This window comes from Arachis ipaensis, chromosome B3 (genome assembly GCF_059453495.1).
Source record: "Arachis ipaensis isolate K30076 ecotype BB chromosome B3, ASM5945349v1, whole genome shotgun sequence".
Classification (NCBI taxonomy): Eukaryota; Viridiplantae; Streptophyta; class Magnoliopsida; order Fabales; family Fabaceae; genus Arachis; species Arachis ipaensis.
In genome coordinates, this window is record NC_142438.1 from 48,597,967 (window position 1) to 48,619,276 (window position 21,310).

The 21,310-nt window shown below is 39.8% G+C and overlaps 1 non-coding gene and 1 pseudogene across 1 annotated transcript; one reads left to right on the forward strand and one right to left on the reverse strand.

Annotated features, from left to right (window-relative positions):
- LOC148570552 (uncharacterized) overlaps positions 1-21,310 on the forward strand; it is a 128,846-nt pseudogene that overhangs the window by 80,801 nt on the left and 26,735 nt on the right.
- On the reverse strand, positions 5,271-5,378 carry LOC148570554 (small nucleolar RNA R71). The gene has a single exon (XR_015880325.1). It is a non-coding gene; the product is annotated as a small nucleolar RNA R71 (small nucleolar RNA).

Genomic DNA, 21,310 nt, shown 5'->3' on the forward strand with positions numbered 1-21,310 from the left:
TCATAAATTCAAAAAATAGAAAAGAAATGAAACTCTAAGAGGAAGAACTTTAAAGAATTATTCACTCAGAGTTCAAAAGCCCAGAATCAGAAAGTAGAAGTTACAAAAGAAAGACAATAAAAACAGAAAATGAACCCAGATCTGATCTCAATTCTCAAATTTAAAAAGGAAATTTAAAAGAGAGCTCTCTATTCTACTACTCTTCCTATTGCTCTCTAGCAGAGTCAGCCTCTATAATGAAATAAAATTGATGCCTTTATATAGGCTTTACAAAATGAAAATGAAATTAAAAACAAATTACAATTAAATAAAATTCCTATTCTAACTATCTCTTGTGCCTTTGAGTGATGTTAATAGGCTCTGCTTGCTTTGGATTTGAAGAAGAGTGGATCCGGATGGCTTGGTTGCATGGGTCAGGATGTGTTGGAGTGAAGCTTGGGTCAGGAGGCATTTGTTTAAAAATGGGTTGGGGCATGCTTCCAGTGAAGTGCTCAGTTAGGATTGTGAACGTACCGCTCCACATGCCTTGTGAGTGTGCCTTCCTTGTGTGCTTGCAATTTGGCTTGTAGCGTTACATTAGTGAACGTAGCGTTCACTCACCCAACGTTGCCTCTTGGTCCTTTGGTTGAGCGCTACGTTGGTTTGGTTGAGCGCTCCTTAGTGTATGGCCAGCACAAGCTTCCTCCCCAAGCTTGGAATCACGAAAAAGTTATAAGAAGTAACGTAGCGCTACACATGATGCCTTGGTTCCCCTCTTCGATCCTTGGTTGCTCCATTTTGTGAGCGCAATGCTTGATTTTTGGGCCTTAAAGATGCCTTTCACTTGTACTTCATTTTCTTGCCAAATATGGGTTGCTATATATCGTTAGAAAGCTCTGAATGTCAGCTTTCTAACTCAATTAGAAGCGCATCAATCGGACATCTGTAGCTCAATTTATGGTCCTTTGAAGAAGGCATGGTCATGCTATTTGGAGGCCCTGGCGCTCAAAGCGTAACGCTCACTAAGAAAACGTAGCGCTCATAGAAGGAGCGTTGCGTTCACTAACAAAACGTAGCGCTATGGGCGCTGTTTGGAGTCCAAACTTAGCGCCAGCTTCTGAGGTCCAAAATTGATGTTCACTGATGAGCGGATAATTTATACGCTTTTTGGCATTGTTTTTAATATGTTTTTAGTAGAATCTAGTTACTTTTAGGGATGTTTTCATTAGTTTTTATGTTAAATTCACATTTCTGGACTTTACTATGAGTTTGTGTGTTTTTCTGTAATTTCAGGTATTTTCTGGCTGAAATTGAGGGACTTGAGCAAAAATCAGATTCAAGAAGGACTGCTGATGCTATTGGATTCTGACCTCCCTGCACTCAAAATAGATTTTCTGGAGCTACAGAACTCGAAATGGCGCGCTTCCAATTGCGTTGGAAAGTAGACATCCAGAGCTTTCCAGCAATATATAATAGTCCATACTTTGGCCAAGAATAGATGACGTAAACTGGCGTTCAACGCCAGCTTCCTGCCCAAATCTGGCGTCCAGCGCCAGAAAAGGAGCCAAAACCAGAGTTGAACGCCCAAACTGGCACAAAAACTGGCGTTCAACTCCAAGAAGGACCTCTACACGTGCAACACTCAAGCCCAGCTCAAGCACACACCAAGTGGGCCCCAGAAGTGGATTTATGCATCAATTACTTACTTCTGTAAACCCTAGTAGCTAGTTTATTATAAATAGGACCTTTTACTATTGTATTAGGTATCTTTGATCAGTTGTATGCTATCTTAGATCACGTTTGAGGGCTGGCCTCTCGGCCATGCCTGGACTTTCACTTATGTATTTTCAACGGTAGAGTTTCTACACTCCATAGATTAAGGTGTGGAGCTCTGCTGTTCCTCAAATATTAATGCAAAGTACTACTGTTTTCTATTCAATTCATCTTGTTTCGCTTCTAAGATATTCATTCGTACTTCAATCTGAATGTGATGAACGTGACAATAATCATCATTCCCTATGAACGCGTGCCTGACAACCACTTCCGTTCTACCTTCGATTGAATGAGTATCTCTTAGATCTCCTAAACAGAATCTTCGTGGTGTAAGCTAGAATGATGGCGGCATTCAAGAGAATCCGGAAGGTCTAAACCTTGTCTGTGGTATTCCGAGTAGGATTTAATGAATGAATGACTGTGATGAGCTCCAAACTCGCGATTGCGGGGCGTTAGTGACAGACGCAAAAGGATAGTAAATCCTATTCCAGCATGATCGAGAACCGACAGATGAATAGCCGTGCCGTGACAGGGTGCGTTGACCATTTTTACTGAGAGGATAAGATGAAGCCATTGACAAGGGTGATGCCTCCAGACGATTAGCCGTGCCGTGACAGGGCATTGGATCATTTTCCCGAGAGATGACCGAAAGTAGCCATTGACAGTGGTGATGTATCACATAAAGCCAGCCATGGAAAGGAGTAAGACTGATTGGATGAAGATAGCAGGAAAGCAGAGGTTCAGAGGAATGAAAGCATCTCCATTCGCTTATCTGAAATTCTCACCAATGAATTACATAAGTATTTCTATCCCCATTCTATTAAATTATTATTCGAAAACACCATTATCAATTTATATCTGCCTAACTGAGATTTGCAAGGTGACCATAGCTTGCTTCATACCAACAATCTCCGTGGGATTCGACCCTTACTCACGTAAGGTATTACTTGGACGACCCAGTGCACTTGCTGATCAGTTACACGGAGTTGTGAACCATGGTCTTGGCATCATATTTTTGGCGCCATTTCCAGGGAAAGAAAGAGCAATGAATTTTACATAATTAAAGTGTAATCACGATTCCGCGTACCAAGTTTATGGCGCCGTTGCCGGTGATTGTTTGAGTTTTCGGCAAGCTTTTGGTCCGGTAACATCAGTGCCAAGTTTGATCCGGCAACAGCACCAAGTTTATGGCGCCGTTGCCGGGGATTGTTCGAGTTTGGACAACGGACGGTTCATCTTGTTGCTCAGATTAGGTAATTTTCTTTTTGTTTTATTTTCAAAAATTTTTCAAAAATCTTTCAAAAATTTTCCTTCTGTTTTCGAAAAAAAAATGTTTTCAAAAATTTTATTCAAAATTTTTAAGAATGAATTCTAGTGTTTCATGAAGCATGTTGAAGCCTGGCTGGCTGTAAAGCCATGTCTAATTCCTTTGGGAATGAGTATGTCAGGCGTGTCATGTCTGAATTACATGCTGAAGCTTGGCTGGCCATTGGCCATGTCTAGTGTTTTGGACCGGAGCTTTCATTGAAAGCTTGGCTGGCTAGTGAGCCATGTCTAATTCCTGGACTGAAGCTTTAGACTAAGAATGCAAGATTCCTGGAATTCATGTTAAAAATTTTGGAATCCTTATTTTTTCTTTTTCATATAATTTTCGAAAAAAAATCCAAAAAAATTAGAAAATCATAAAAATCAAAAACATTTTTTGTGTTTCTTGTTTGAGTCATGAGTCATGTTATAAGTTTGGTGTCAATTGCATGTGCATCTTGCATTTTTCGAAAATTCATGCATTCATAGTGTTCTTCATGATCTTCAAGTTGTTCTTGGTAAGTCTTCTTGTTTGATCTTGATGTTTTCTTGTTTTGCATCTTTAGTTGTTTTTCATGTGCATTTTTTGTTTGTTAGAGTTTAAACATGAAAGATTTCTAAGTTTGGTGTCTTACATGTTTTCTTTGCATTAAAAAAAATTCTTCAAAAATGTGTTCTTGATGTTCATCATGATCTTCATAATGTTCTTGGTGTTCATCTTGACATTCATAGCATTATTGCATGCATTCATGTTTTGAATAAAAATTTCAAAAATAAAAAAAATATCTTTCCCTTTTTCTCTCATCAAATTCGAAAATTGAGTTGACTTTTTCAAAAATTTTTAAAAATCAAAGTTGTTTCTCATAAGTCAAATCAAATTTTCATTTTGAAAATCTTATCTTTTTCAAAAATCAAATCTTTTTCAAAATTCTTAGTTATTTTCGAAAATTCCAAAAATATTTTTCAAAAATCTTTTTCTTATATCAAATTTTCAAAAATAACACAATCAATTAATGTTTTGATTCAAAAATTTGAAGTTTGTTACTTGCTTGTTAAGAAAGATTCAAACTTTAAGTTCTAGGATCATATCTTGTGATTTCTTGTGAATCAAGTCATTAATTGTGATTTTAAAAATCAAATCTTTTTCAAAATTAATTCCTATCATATCTTTCTAAAATATCTTCTTATCTTACCTTTTTCAAAAAGTTGGTGTCAAAATATCTTTTCTAACCTCCTAACTTCTTATCTTTTCAAAATTTGTTCCAACTAACTAACTAACTTTTTGTTTGTTTCTTATCTTTTTCAAAACTACCTAACTAACTCTCTCTCTCATTTTCGAAAATATCTCCCCCCCTTTTTTCAAAATTTCTTTTTAATTAACTAATTATTTTAAATTTTTATTTTTCGAAAATTACTAACATTTTTCAAAAACCATTTTCGAAAATCACTAACTCTTTTTCAAAAATATTTTTCAAAAATTCTCTCTCTCTCATCTCATTCTATTTATTTATTCATCTACTAACATCTCATTTCACATCTCTACCCTCCTCACAGTTGTGTTTCTTCCATTCCATTACATTCTTTATCTCCCTCTTTTCTTTCACTCACAAAGGAATCCCTATACTGTGGTATAAAGGATTTCTATTATTATTATTTTTTTGTGCCCTCTTCTTTGTCATATGAGCAGGAGCAAAGACAAGAACATTCTTGTGGAAGCAGATCCAGAACCTGAAAGGACTCTGAAAAGGAAACTAAGAGAAGCTAAAATACAACAATCCAGAGATAACCTTTCAGAAATTTTCGAACAGGAAGAGGAGATGGCAGCCAAAAATAATAATAATGTAAGGAAGATGCTTGATGACTTTACTGCACCTAATTCCAATTTACATGGAAGAAGCATCTCCATCCCTGCCATTGGACCAAACAACTTTGAGCTGAAACCTCAATTAGTTTCTCTGATGCAGCAAAACTGCAAGTTTCATGGATTTCCATCTGAAGATCTTTTTCAGTTCTTAACTGAATTCTTGCAGATATGTGATACTGTTAAGACTAATAGAGTAGATCCTGAAGTCTACAGGCTCATGCTTTTCCCTTTTGCTGTAAGAGACAGAGCTAGAGTGTGGTTGGATTCTCAACCCAAGGATAGTCTGAACTCTTGGGATAAGCTGGTCAAGGCTTTCTTAGCCAAGTTTTTTCCTCCTCAAAAGCTGAGCAAGCTTAGAGTGGATGTTCAAACCTTCAGACAGAAAGAAGGTGAATCCCTCTATGAAGCTTGGGAGAGATACAAAGGACTGACCAAAAAGTGTCCTTCTGACATGCTTTCAGAATGGACCATCCTAGATATATTCTATGATGGTCTGTCTGAGTTATCAAAGATGTCACTGGACACTTCTGCAGGTGGATCCATTCACCTAAAGAAAACGCCTGCAGAAGCTCAAGAACTCATTGACATGGTTGCTAATAACCAGTTCATGTACACTTCTGAAAGGAATCCTGTGAGTAATGGGACGCCTATAAAGAAGGGAGTTCTTGAAGTTGATACTCTGAATGCCATATTGGCTCAGAATAAAATATTGACTCAGCAAGTCAATATGATCTCTCAGAGTCTGCATGGAATGCAAGCTGCATCCAACAGTACTCAAGAGGCTTCTTATGAAGAAGAAGCTTATGATCCTGAGAACCCTGCAATAGCAGAGGTGAATTACTTAGGTGAACCTTATGGAAACACCTATAACTCATCATGGAGAAATCATCCAAATTTCTCATGGAAGGATCAAAAGCCTCAACAAGGCTTTAATAATGATGGAAGAAACAGGTTCAACAATAATAAACCTTATCCATCATCCACTCAGCAACAGACAGAGAACTCTGAACAAAATACTTCTAATTTAACAAACTTAGTCTCTGATCTGTCCAAGGCCACTGTGAGTTTCATGAATGAAACAAGGTCTTCCATTAGAAATTTGGAAGCACAAGTGGGCCAGCTGAGTAAAAGGATCACTGAAATCCCTCCCAGTACTCTCCCAAGCAATACAGAAGAGAATCCAAAAGGAGAGTGCAAGGCCATTGACATAAGCAAAATGGCCGAACCCAATGAGGGAGAGGAAGACGTGAATCCCAAGGAGGAAGACCTCCTGGGACGTCCAGTGACCAATAAGGAGCTTCCCTCTGAGGAACCAAAGGAATCTGAGACTCATCTAGAGATCATAGAGATTCCATTGAACCTCCTTATGCCCTTCATAAGCTCTGATGAGTATTCCTCTTCTGAAGAGAATGAGGATGTTACTGAAGAGCAAACAGCCAAGTTTCTTGGTGCAATCATGAAGCTGAATGCCAAATTATTTGGCATTGATACTTGGGAAGTTGAACCTCCCTTGTTCATCAATGAACTAAGTGATCTGGATCAACTGACATTGCCTCAGAAGAGACAGGATCCTGGAAAGTTCATAATACCTTGTACCATAGGCACCATGATCTTTAAGGCCCTGTGTGACCTTGGTTCAGGGATAAACCTCATGCCCCTCTCTGTAATAGAGAAACTGGAAATCTATGGGGTGCAAGCTGCTAAAATCTCATTAGAGATGGCAGACAATTCAAGAAAACAGGCATATGGACAAGTAGAGGACGTGTTAGTAAAGGTTGAAGACCTTTACATCCCTGCTGATTTCATAGTCCTGGATGCTGGGAAGGAAGAGGATGAATCCATCATCCTAGGAAGACCTTTCCTAGCCACAGCAAGAGCTGTGATTGATGTGGACAGAGGAGAATTGATCCTTCAATTGAATGAGGACAACCTTGTGTTTACAACTCAAGGATCTCTCTCTGCATCCATGGAGAGGAAGCAGAAAAAGCTTCTCTCAAAGCAGAGTCAACCCAAGCCCCCACAGTCAAACTCTAAGTTTGGTGTTGGGAGGCCACAACCAAACTCTAAGTTTGGTGTTGAACTCCCATATCCAAACTCTAAGTTTGGTGTTAGAGAGTTTCAACAATGCTCTGAACATCTGTGAGGCTCCATGAGAGCCCACTGTCAAGCTATTGACATTAAAGAAGCGCTTGTTGGGAGGCAACCCAATTTTTATTTATCTAACTATATTTTTCTTAGTTATATGTCTTTATAGGTTCACGATCATGTGGAGTCACAAAACAAACAAAAAAAATCAAAAACGAAATCAAAAACAGCAGAAGAAAAATCACACCCTGGAGGAGCATCTGTCTGGTGTTCAAACGCCAGAACAGAGCATGGTTCTGGCACTGAACGCCCAGAATGGGCAGCATCCTGGCGCTGAATGCCCAGAGTTGTGTGCAAGGGCATTTTACATGCCTAAATTGGTGCAGGGATGTAAATGCCTTGACACCTCAGGATCTGTGGACCCCACAGGATCATCTCAGGATCTGTGGACCCCACAGGATCCCCACCTACCTCATCATCTCTCTTTCCATTCATGATCATCCCTTCTGTTTTCCATTTACCACTCACATCCATACACCCACTACCTTCAAAATTCAACATCTCTCTCTCACCCAATCCCACCCATATGGCCGAATACACACTCCCATCCATCTCCTCCATATCTTCTTCTTATTCTTCTATTCTTTCTTCTTTTGCTCGAGGGTGAGCAACATTCTAAGTTTGGTGTGGTAAAAGCATAGTTTTTTTGTTTTTTCCATAACCATTAATGGCACCTAAGGCCAGAGAAACCTCTAGAAAAAGGAAAGGGAAGACAAAAGCTTCCATCAAGGGTCTATAGCTCAGTGGTAGAACATTTGACTGCAAATCAAGAGATCCCTGAGATACCTCAGGGGATACATTTTCTTCCACACAATTATTGGAAGCAACTAAGGGTGGAACATCAAGAGCACTCCATCATCCTTCATAAAATTAGAGAAGATCAAAAAGCAATGAGGGAGGAGCAACAAAGACAAGGAAGAGACATAGAAGAGCTCAAGGACATCACTAAGGTGGACTCATTCCTTGTTCTTACTTTCTCTGTTTTTTTCGTTTTATATGTTATGTGCTTATCCATGTTTGTGTCTTCATTACATGATCATTAGTAGTTAGTGACTATGTCTTAAAGTTATGAATGTCCTATGAATCCATCACCTCTCTTAAATGAAAAATGTTTTAATTCAAAAGAACAAGAAGTACATGAGTTTCGAATTCATCCTTGAACTTAGCTTAATTATATTGATGTGGTGACAATGCTTCTTGTTTTCTGAATGTATGCTTGAACAGTGCATATGTCTTTTGAAGTTATTGTTCATGAATGTTAAATATGTTGGCTCTTGAAAGAATGATGACTAGGAGACATGTTATTTGATAATCTGAAAAATCATAAAAATGATTCTTGAAGCAAGAAAAAGCAGCAAAAAAACAAAGCTTGCAAAAAAAAATGGCGAAAAAAAAATAGAAAGAAAAAGAAAAAGCAAGCAGAAAAAGCCAAAAGCTCTTAAAACCAAGAGGCAAGAGCAAAAAGCCAATAACCCTTAAAACCAAAAGGCAAGGGCAAATAAAAAGGATCCCAAGGCTTTGAGCATCAGTGGATAGGAGGGCCTAAAGGAATAAAATCCTGGTCTAAGCGGCTAAACCAAGCTGTCCCTAACCATGTGCTTGTGGCGTGTAGGTGTCAAGTGAAAACTTGAGACTGAGCGGTTAAAGTCAAGGTCTAAAGCAAAAAAAGAGTATGCTTAAGAACCCTGGACACCTCTAATTGGGGACTTTAGCAAAGCTGAGTCACAATCTGAAAAGGTTCACCCAATTATGTGTCTGTGGCATTTATGTATCCGGTGGTAATACTGGAAAACAAAGTGCTTAGGGCCACGGCCAAGACTCATAAAGAAGCTGTGTTCAAGAATCATCATACTGAACTAGGAGAATCAATAACACTATCTGAACTCTGAGTTCCAATAGATGCCAATCATTCTGAACCTCAATGGATAGAGTGAGATGCCAAAACTATTCAAGAGGCAAAAAGCTATAAGTCCCGCTCATTTGATTGAAGCTATGTTTCATTGATAGTTTGGAATTTATAGTATATTCTCTTCTTTTTATCCTATTTGATTTTCAGCTGCTTGGGGACAAGCAACAATTTAAGTTTGGTGTTGTGATGAGCGGATAATTTATACGCTTTTTGGCATTGTTTTTAATATGTTTTTAGTAGAATCTAATTACTTTTAGGGATGTTTTCATTAGTTTTTATGTTAAATTCACATTTCTGGAATTTACTATGAGTTTGTGTATTTTTCTGTAATTTCAGGTATTTTCTGGCTGAAATTGAGGGACTTGAGCAAAAATCAGATTCAGAGGTTGAAGAAGGACTGCTGATGCTGTTGGATTCTGACTTCCCTGCACTCAAAATGGATTTTCTGGAGCTACAGAACTCGAAATGGCGCGCTTCCAATTGCGTTGGAAAGTAGACATCCAGAGCTTTCCATCAATATATAATAGTCCATATTTTGGCCAAGAATAGATTACGTAAACTGGCGTTCAACGCCAGCTTCCTGCCCAAATCTGGCGTCCAGCGCCAGAAAAGGAGCCAAAACCAGAGTTGAACGCCCAAACTGGCACAAAAACTGGCGTTCAACTCCAAGAAGGACCTCTACACGTGCAACACTCAAGCCCAGCCCAAGCACACACCAAGTGGGCCCCGGAAGTGGATTTATGCATCAATTACTTACTTCTGTAAACCCTAGTAGGTAGTTTATTATAAATAGGACCTTTTACTATTGTATTAGGTATCTTTGATCAGTTGTATGCTATCTTAGATCACGTTTGAGGGCTGGCCTCTCGGCCATGCCTGGACTTTCACTTATGTATTTTCAACGGTAGAGTTTCTACACTCCATAGATTAAGGTGTGGAGCTCTGCTGTTCCTCAAATATTAATGCAAAGTACTACTGTTTTCTATTCAATTCATCTTGTTTCGCTTCTAAGATATTCATTTGTACTTCAATCTGAATGTGATGAACGTGACAATCATCATCATTCCCTATGAACGCGTGCCTGACAACCACTTCCGTTCTACCTTCGATTGAATGAGTATCTCTTAGATCTCCTAAACAGAATCTTCGTGGTGTAAGCTAGAATGATGGCGGCATTCAAGAGAATCCGGAAGGTCTAATCCTTGTCTGTGGTATTCCAAGTAGGATTCAATGAATGAATGACTGTAACGAGCTCCAAACTCCCGATTGCAGGGCGTTAGTGACAGACGCAAAAGGATAGTAAATCCTATTCCAGCATGATCGAGAACCGACAGATGAATAGCCGTGCCGTGACAGGGTGCGTTGACCATTTTCACTGAGAGGATAAGATGAAGCCATTGACAAGGGTGATGCCTCCAGACGATTAGCCGTGCCGTGACAGGGCATTGGATCATTTTCCCGAGAGATGACCGAAAGTAGCCATTGACAGTGGTGATGTATCACATAAAGCCAGCCATGGAAAGGAGTAAGACTGATTGGATGAAGATAGCAGAAAAGCAGAGGTTCAGAGGAACGAAAGCATCTCCATTCGCTTATCTGAAATTCTCACCAATGAATTACATAAGTATTTCTATCCCCATTCTATTAAATTATTATTCGAAAACACCATTATCAATTTATATCTGCCTAACTGAGATTTGCAAGGTGACCATAGCTTGCTTCATACCAACAATCTCCGTGGGATTCGACCCTTACTCACGTAAAGTATTACTTGGACGACCCAGTGCACTTGCTGGTCAGTTACACGGAGTTGTGAACCATGGTCTTGGCATCATGTTCTTGGCGCCATTTCCAGGGAAAGAAAGAGCAATGAATTTACTCATAGTTTTTGAGTACGTTTTAGTTAGTTTTTAGTCTATTTTCATTAGTTTTTAGGAAAAATTTCTCTTTTTTGTTTAGAGTCTCTTTTTTTGTTGTGTTAGAATCTTAGAATCCTTATTTTCTTTTTAAAAAATATTTTTCAAAAAAATAATTTTTCTATTAAATCCTGTGTCAAACTTTAAGTTTGGTGTTTTCTTGTTGATTTTTCTGAGTTTTTCAAAAATTTATTTTGGTTTTCTAAAAATTTTAAGTTTGGTGTTCTTCCTTAGTGTTCTTAAGTTTTCCTTGTGTCTTGATCTTAAAATTTTTAAGTTTGGTATTCCTTGGTGTTTTTCCCCCCCAAAATTTTTTAAAATAAGGAACCTCAGATCTAAAAATTTTAAATCCTGTGTTATCTTATTGTTTTTCTCTCTCCTTTAAAAATTCAGATTTTTATTTCAAAATTTAAAACCTTTTTCAAAAATCATCATATCTTTTTCAAAATCTCCTAACCACTCTCTTTCTCCTCACTTTTTCGAAAATCTTTTACTCATTTTTATTTATTTTATTTTGATTTATTTTCTTTTCGAAATAAATTAATAAATAAATAAATAAAAATATTTTTTCTATTTTGCATCATCTCCCTTTCTCCATCATGGACCTAAGCGGAAATGAACAGTCCAGGAGGACTCTGGGGTCATATTCTAACCCCTCTACTGCTTCATATGGGAGTAGTATCTGCATACCCTCCATTGAAGTCAGTAGCTTTGAGTCGAATCCTCAGCCCATTATCATGGTACAGCAAAGCTGCCAGTATTCCGGTCTTCCACAGGAAGAACCTATAGAGTTTCTGGCACAATTTTTACAAATTGCTGACACAGTACATGATAAGAAAATAGATCAGGATGTCTACAGACTATTACTGTTTCCATTTGCTGTAAAAGATCAAGCTAAGAGGTGGTTAAATAACCAACCTAAAGCCAGCATAAGGACATGGAAACAGCTGACAGAAAAATTCCTAAATCAGTATTTTCCTCCAAAAAGGATGACACAGCTAAGGCTGGACATCCAAGGCTTTAAACAAGTAGATAATGAATCTCTTTATGATGCATGGGAGAGATACAGAGAGATGCTTCGAAAATGCCCCTCTGAAATGTTTTCAGAGTGGGTTCAGTTAGACATCTTCTACTATGGGCTTGCAGAAGGAGCTCAGATGTCTCTAGATTACTCAGCTGGTGGATCTATCCACATGAGAAAGACAATTGAAGAGGCTCAAGAGCTCATTGATACAGTTGCCAGGAATCAGCATCTGTACCTAAGCAGCAACCCTTCCATGAATGAAGAGGTTAAAACAGTAACTGCTGAACTCAGTCCTGTAAAACAAGCTGTTGAATTCAATCAGCAATTGGACTTTCTAACAAAGCAGCTAGCCGAATTTAAAGACAGGTTACAAGAGACAAGGATGGCTAATATACATATGGACGAACAGTTTAAGCAAACAAAGCAGCAGCTGTCAAGGCAAATAGCAGAAGAATGCCAAGCAGTTCAACTAAGAAGTGGGAAAACATTAAATACCCCACCTCAAGGCAGCAAAAGGCTAAGAAATGAGCAAACCACCCAAAATTCACCTGAGGACAGTAAGAGCCCAGGGAAAAATAATTCTGGCGCTAAAACGCCAGAAAATTGGTGGAAGGCCGGCGCTGAACGCCCAGACCATGGCCAAAACTGGCGTTCAATGCCAGAAACAAAGCAGGACTGGCGTTCAACGCCAGAAATGGGCAAGGATCTGGCGTTGAACGCCCAAAATGGGCAGGATCTGGCGCTGAACGCCCAAAATGGGCACAATTCTGGCGTTCAAACGCCAGGAACAGACAAGGAGTTGGCTTCTCACGTCACTCCAGCTTCTAACTCTGGCACTCAATTGCCAGTGAGGGATCAGACACACACAAATGCTGATAACAACCCCTCTAAAAAGGCTTCTTCAACCACTTCTGTAGGCAATAAACCTACAGTAACTAAGGTTGAAGAATATAAAGCCAAGATACCTTATCCTCAAAAACTCCGGAAAGAGGAGCAGGATAAGCAATTTGCTCGCTTTGCAAATTATCTCAGGACTCTTGAAATAAAGATTCCATTTGCAGAAGCACTTGAGAAAATACCTTCTTATGCCAAGTTCATGAAAGAGATCTTGAGTCATAAAAAGGATTGGAGAGAAACAGAAAAAGTTCTCCTCACTGAAGAATGCAGTGCAGTCATTCTGAAAAGCTTTCCTGAAAAGCTTAAAGACCCTGGGAGTTTTCTGATACCATGCATATTAGAAGGTAATTGCACCAAGACAGCTTTATGCGATCTTGGGGCAAGCATCAACCTAATACCTGCATCCACTATCAGAAAGCTTGGCTTAACTGAAGAAGTTAAACCAACCCGGATATGTTTCCAACTTGTTGATGGTTCTACTAAATACCCATCAGGCGTGATTGAAGACATGATTGTCAGAGTTGGGCCATTCGCCTTTCCCACTGACTTTGTTGTGCTGGAAATGGAGGAGCACAAGAGTGCTACTCTCATTCTAGGAAGACCCTTCCTAGCAACTGGACGATCCCTCATTGACGTCCAACAGGGGGAAATAACCCTGAGAGTCAATGATGATGAGTTTAAGTTTAACGCTGTCAAAGTCATGCAGCATCCAAACACATCAACAGACTGCATGAAAGTTGATCTTATTGACTCTTTGGTAGAAGAGATCAACATGGCTGAGAGTCTCGAATCAGAGTTGGAAGACATCTTTAAAGATGTTCAGCCTGATTTGGAGGATTCAGAGGACATGAAAGAGCCTCTGAACTTTCTTCTGAAAGAGGAAAAACCTCCTAAACCCGAGCTCAAGCCATTACCACAAACCTTGAAATATGTATTTCTGGGAGAAGGTGACACTTTTCCAGTGATCATAAGCTCTGCTTTAAATTCACAGGAAGAGGAAGCACTTATCCAAGTGCTAAGGACACACAAGACAGCTCTTGGGTGGTCCATAGGTGACCTTAAGGGCATAAGCCCAGCTAGATGCATGCACAAAATCTTATTGGAGGATAATGCCAAACCAGTGGTTCAACCACAGAGGCGGCTAAATCCAGCCATGAAAGAAGTGGTGCAGAAAGAGGTCACCAAATTACTAGAGGCTGGGATTATTTATCCTATTTCTAATAGCCCCTGGGTGAGCCCTGTCCAAGTCGTCCCAAAAAAGGGAGGCATGACAGTGATTCATAATGAAAAAAATGAACTGGTTCCTACAAGAACAGTTACAGGGTGGCGCATGTGTATTGACTACAGAAGGCTCAATACAGCCACCAGAAAGGATCATTTTCCTTTACCATTCATAGACCAGATGCTAGAAAGACTAGCAGGTCATGATTATTACTGCTTTTTGGATGGCTACTCAGTCTATAACCAGATTGCAGTAGATCCCCAAGATCAAGAGAAAACAACATTCACATGTCCATCCGGAGTGTTTGCTTATAGAAGGATGCCATTTGGGCTATGTAATGCGCCTGCAACCTTCCAGAGATGCATGCTCTCTATTTTCTATGATATGGTGGAAAATTTTCTGGAAGTCTTCATGGATGACTTCTCAGTATATGGAGACTCATTCAGCTCCTGTCTTGATCACCTGAAACTTGTTCTAAAAAGATGCCAAGAGACCAACCTAGTTTTAAACTGGGAAAAGTGTCACTTCATGGTGACTGAAGGAATTGTTCTTGGGCATAAAATCTCAAACAAGGGAATAGAGGTGGATCAAGCAAAAATAGAGGTAATTGAAAAATTACCACCACCTGCCAATGTTAAGGCAATCAGAAGCTTTCTGGGGCATGCAGGATTCTATAGGAGGTTTATAAAGGATTTTTCAAAAATCGCAAAACCTCTAAGCAATCTGCTAGCTGCTGACACGCCATTTGTGTTTGACACAGAGTGCCTGCAGGCGTTTGAAACGCTGAAAGCTAAGCTGGTCACAGCACCAGTCATTTCTGCACCAGACTGGACGTTACCATTTGAGCTAATGTGTGATGCCAGTGATCATGCCATTGGTGCAGTATTGGGACAGAGGCATGACAAGCTTCTGCATGTCATTTATTATGCCAGTCGCGTTCTAAATGATGCCCAGAAAAATTACACAACTACAGAAAAAGAATTACTTGCAGTGGTTTACGCCATTGACAAGTTTAGATCATACTTAGTAGGATCAAAAGTGATTGTGTATACTGACCATGCTGCTCTTAAATATCTACTCACAAAGCAGGATTCAAAACCCAGACTCATCAGATGGGTATTGCTTCTGCAAGAGTTTGATATAGAAATAAGAGACAGAAAAGGGACAGAGAACCAAGTGGCTGATCATCTGTCACGGATAGAGCCAGTGGAAGGGACGTCCCCCCCCCCCCTTTCTTGAGATCTCTGAGACGTTTCCTGATGAGCATTTATTTGCCATTCAGGAAGCACCATGGTTTGCCGATATTGCAAACTATAAAGCTGCAAGGTTCATACCCAAGGAGTACAACAGGATACAAAAGAAGAAATTAATTACTGATGCAAAGTATTACCTGTGGGATGAACCTTACCTCTTTAAGAGATGTGCAGACGGAATTATCCGTAGGTGTGTGCCTAAAGAAGAAGCACAGAGGATCCTGTGGCATTGCCATGGATCTCAATATGGAGGCCATTTCGGAGGTGAGCGAACAGCCACCAAGGTCCTCCAATGTGGCTTCTATTGGCCCACACTCTATAAAGATTCCCGAGAGTTTGTACGTAATTGTGACAGTTGCCAAAGAGCTGGTAATCTGCCTCATGGTTACGCCATGCCTCAACAAGGAATCTTGGAAATTGAGTTGTTTGACGTATGGGGAATTGATTTCATGGGACCTTTCCCACCATCATACTCAAACACTTATATTCTGGTGGAAGTTGACTATGTATCAAAATGGGTTAAGGCTATTGCCACACCCACCAATGATACTAAAACAGTGCTGAAGTTCCTCCAGAAACATATCTTTAGCAGGTTTGGTGTCCCTAGAGTACTAATCAGTGATGGGGGCACTCACTTCTGCAATAAACAGCTTTACTCTGCCATGGTTCGGTATGGAATTCGCCACAAGGTGGCCACTCCGTATCATCCACAAACCAATGGGCAAGCTGAAGTCTCTAACAGAGAATTAAAGAGAATCCTGGAACGGACAGTAAATACCCGTAGAAAGGATTGGGCACGGAGCTTGGATGATGCTCTGTGGGCTTACAGGACAACATTCAAGACCCCCATAGGGACATCTCCATACCAACTCGTGTATGGTAAGGCATGTCACCTGCCCGTGGAACTGGAACATAAGGCCTACTGGGCAACCAGATTCCTAAACTTTGATACCAAATTAGCAGGAGAAAAGCGATTGCTCCAGCTAAATGAGCTAGAGGAATTCAGATTCACAGCTTTCGAAAATGCCAAGCTTTATAAAGAAAAATAAAAAAAATGGCATGACAGAAAGCTGTCATCTAGAATCTTTGAACCAGGACAGAAGGTCCTGTTGTTTAACTCTAGACTCAGGCTATTCCCCGGGAAACTGAAATCCCGGTGGAGGGGACCATACGTGATTACAAGTGTATCACCATATGGTTATGTGGAGCTTCAAGATATTGATTCTGATAAGAAGTTCATTGTCAATGGACAGAGAATCAAGCATTATCTTGAAGGCAACATTGAGCAAGAATGCTCAAGGTTGAAGCTGGATTAAAAGCTCAGCAAGGTCCAGCTAAAGACAATAAAGAAGCGCTTGCTGGGAGGCAACCCAGCCATGGGGCAACAATCCTCTAAGCATTTTGCCCTATTTCTATTTTTATTTTTATTTGTTTATATATAGTTCATTGACAACAAGGTAAATAATCATTTACAGAAGACCTCGGCACACAAAACAGAGAAAAAGAGCTCACTGGCAAGAAAACGCCAGTAAAAGTATATTTTGGGCGTTCAACGCCCAAAATGGGCATCCACTGGGCGTTGAACGCCAGTAATGGTAGCAATCTGGGCGTTCAACGCCAGAAAGAGGCACCCACTGGGCATTGAACGCAAGTAATGGCAGCAGCTGGGCGTTAAACGCCCAGGAGAGCAGCATTTGGGCGCTGAACGCCCAAAACAGGCAGTGTTTGGGCGTTCAAACGCCAGGAAGGCAGGGAGGAGCCAAATTCATTTTTCCACACGTATTTCCATTTTAATTTCAAATTTTATGTTTCAATGCATGATTTTTACATGAACATGTTAAGAACCCTGATTTCTAAAATCCCTCTTTCCAAATTCAATCCAAACTCTTTTCAAATCTTTTCTGAAAACAAATCTATCTTTTTCACTCTAAAATCTTTTCAACTAATCCATATCTTTTTCAAATCTCCATATTATCTTTTTCAAAAATTCAGATTTATCTTTTTCAAAAATCTATCATATCTTTTCAAAATTAAACTATATCTTCTATCTTATCTTTTTCAACTCAATCTTTTTATCTTATCTTTTCTAATTTTTCGAAAACCCACCCCCCATCCCTTTAAATTCGGGTTCGGCCTCCCTCCTCCTCCATCAACAATTGCACCTAGCTCTCCTTCTATCCCTCTCCTTTCTTTTCTTTTGCTTGAGGACAAGCAAACCTCTAAGTTTGGTGTGTTTATCCGAGATCACTAAGATCATGGCTCCTAAAGGAAAACAACCCACTCCAAGAGGCAAGAAAAAGAGCGTTCCAAAACCACTTTGGAATCAAGGGAAGTTCTTATCTAAAGAACATTCAGACCATTATCTTAAAGTAATGGGTCTGAGATCAGTGATCCCGGAAGTTAGATTCGATCTGAAAGAAGATGAATATCCGGAGATCCAGGAGCAAATTCGAATCAGGAACTGGGAAGTCCTAGCTAATCCTGAAACGAAAGTGGGAAGGAACATGGTCCAGGAGTTCTATGCTAATATGTGGCAGACTAACAAGCAAAAACTATCTGGAACTGCCTTCTATGAATTTCGGACCATGGTCAGAGGAAAGATTGTTCATACCACCCCTGACAAGATCAGAGAGATCTTAAAGCTACCTCAGCTAAAGGATGATCCAGACTCCTTCAACAGGAGGATGATGAGAGCAGACATTGACCTGGACAAGATTCTAGAGGACATATGTATCCCTGGAGCCAGGTGGACCACCAACACAAAGGGTGTCCCAAATCAACTCAAGAGAGAGGATCTCAAACCAGTCGCCAGAGGATGGCTGGACTTCATTGGGCGTTCTCTGTTGCCCACTAGCAACCGTTCTGAAGTCACAGTCAAAAGAGCAGTGATGATCCATTGCATCATGATGGGAAAGGAAGTGGAGGTTCATCAGCTGATTTCAACTGAACTCTACAAAATTGCTAACAAAAATTCTAAAGAGGCTAGGTTGGCTTATCCGAGCGTGATTTCTCTGCTCTGTAAGGACGCTGGAGTAAGGATGGGAATAACTGAGTATATCCTAATTGAAAAGCCAATCACCAAAGCATCAATGGAAAAACAACAAGCACAGGAGGATCCCATCAAGAAGAGAGCACAGGAATTCCTCCCAGAGATCCCTCAATCTGAATACTGGGAGTATCTTGAGACGTCCGTTACCAAGATACGGGAAGCTATGGAGCAAATAATAAAAGAACAGAAGGAACACAGTCAAATGCTGACCTATATGTTTAAAGAACAAGAGGAGCAGGGGCGTGACTTAAGGGAATTGAAGCGCCAAAAGTCTTCTCTTGTAGGACCAAGCACCCCAAGGATCAGAGGAACCCCCGTTCCCCCAGAATAAAGGTTGTTAATTTCCAATTTCTGCCTTTACTCTGTGACAGTGTTCTTATAGAAGTTTACCTTAGGAGTCATATAATAGTAATTAGTATCTATTTTAATTTTATCTCCAATTAAGCTATAGTTTATTTTTCTCATCATCTGCAAACATGAATAAAGTAGTAGATCTTTTGAATAAGAGGCAATAAAATTTCAAGTTTTAATAAGAAAAATTCTGATTAGTTAAATGTGGTGGCAATGCTTTCTGTCTTCTGAATGAATGCTTGAACAGTGCATATGTCTTTTGAATTTATTGTTTAAGACTGTTAAATATGTTGGCTCTTGAAAGGATGATGAACATGAGACATGTTATTGGTAATATGAAAAATCATAAAAATGATTCTTGAAGCAAGAAAAAACAGCAAAGAACAAAGCTTGCAGAAAAAAAAAAGAGAGAGAGAGAAAAAAAGCAAGCAGAAAAAGCCAATAACCCTTAAAACCAAAAGGCAAGGGCAAATGAAAAGGATCCCAAGGCTTTGAGCATCAGTGGATAGGAGGGCCTAAAGGACTAAAATCCTGGTCTAAGCGGCTAAACCAAGCTGTCCCTAACCATGTGCTTGTGGCGTGAAGGTGTCAAGTGAAAACTTAAGACTGAGCGGTTAAAGTCAAGGTCCAAAGCAAAAAGAAGAGTGTGCTTAAGAACTCTGGACACCTCTAATTGGGAACTTTAGCAAAGCTGAGTCACAATCTGAAAAGGTTCACCCACTTATGTGTCTGTGGCATTTATGTATCCGGTGGTAATACTGGAAAACAAAGTGCTTAGGGCCACGGCCAAGACTCATAAAAAAGCTGTGTTCAAGAATCATCACACTGAACTAAGAGAATCAATAACACTATCTGAATTCTAAGTTCCTATAGATGCCAATCACTCTGAGCTTCAATGGATAAAGTGAGATGCCAAAACTGTTCAGAAGCAAAAAGCTACTAGTCCCGCTCATCTAATTAGAATCTGAGCTTCAATCAAAAACTCTGAGATATTATTGCTTCTCAACCTATTAGTCTTCTATTTTATTTATCTAGTTGCTTGAGGACAAGCAACAGTTTAAGTTTGGTGTTGTGATGAGCGGATATTTTATACGCTTTTTGGGGTTAATTTCATATAGTTTTGAGTACGTTTTAGCTAGTTTTTAGTCTATTTTCATTAGTTTTTAGGAAAAAATCATATTTCTGGACTTTACTATGAGTTTTGTGTTTTTCTGTAATTTCAGGTACTTTTCTGACTGAAATTGAAGGAGCTGAGCAAAAATCTGATTCAGGCTGAAAAAGGACTGCTGATGCTGTTGGATTCTGACCTCCCTGCACTCAAAGTGGATTTTCTGGAGCTACAGAACTCGAAATGGCATGCTTCCAATTGCGTTGGAAAGTATACATCTAGGGCTTTCCAGAAATATATAATAGTCCATACTTTGCATAAGGATAGACGACGTAAACTGGCGTTCAACGCCAGTTCTCTGCCCAATTCTGGCGTCCAGCGCCAGAAAAGGATCAAAAACTGGAGTTGAACGCCCAAACTGGCATAAATACTGGCGTTCAACTCCACAAATAGCCTCTGCACGTGAATTACTTAAGTCTCAGCCCAGCACACACCAAGTGGGCCCCAGAAGTGGATCTCTGCATCATCCATCATAGTTTACTCATTTTTTGTAAACCTAGGCTACTAGTTTAGTATAAAAACAACTTTTAGAGACTTATTTTGTATCTCATGACATTTTAGATTAAAACTTTGTATTCTCTGACGGCATGAGTCTCTAAACCCCATCGTTGGGGGTGAGGAGCTCTGCTGTGTCTCGATGAATTAATGCAAGTATTTCTGTTTTCCATTCAAACACGCTTGTTCCTATCTAAGATATTCATTCGCACTTAACTGTGATGAAGGTGATGATCCGTGACATTCATCACCTTCCTCAAATCATGAACGTGTGCCTGACAACCACCTCCGTTCTATATACGATTGAATGAGTATCTCTTAGATTCCTTAATCAGAATCTCCGTGGTATAAGCTAGAACTGATGGCGGCATTCATGAGAATCCGGAAAGTCTAAACCTTGTCTGTGGTATTCCGAGTAGGATTCAAGGATTGAATGACTGTGACGAGCTTCAAACTCCTGAAGGCTGGGTGTTAGTGACAGATGCAAAAGGATAGTAAATCCTATTCCAACCGGATCGAGAACCAACCGGTGATTAGCCGTGCTGTGACAGAGCGCGTGAGCGTAGTTTTCACTGGAAGGATGGAAGGTAGCCATTGACAACGGTGATCCACCAACACACAGCTTGCCATAGGAGGACGTGCGTGCGTGAACAAGAAGACAGAGGCAAGCAGAGATTCAGAGGACAAAGCATCTCCAAAACTCCAACATATTCTCCATTACTACATAACAAGTAACCTTTAATTTATGTCCTCTTGTTTATTTGCAAATCAACTGATAAACATAATTGACTTCCTGACTAAGATTTACAAGATAACCATAGATTGCTTCAAACCAACAATCTCCGTGGGATTCGACCCTTACTCACGTAAGGTATTACTTGGATGACCCAGTGCACTTGCTGGTTAGCGGTACGAGTTGTGAAAAGCGTGATTCATAATTCGTGCACCAGTCACCCAATA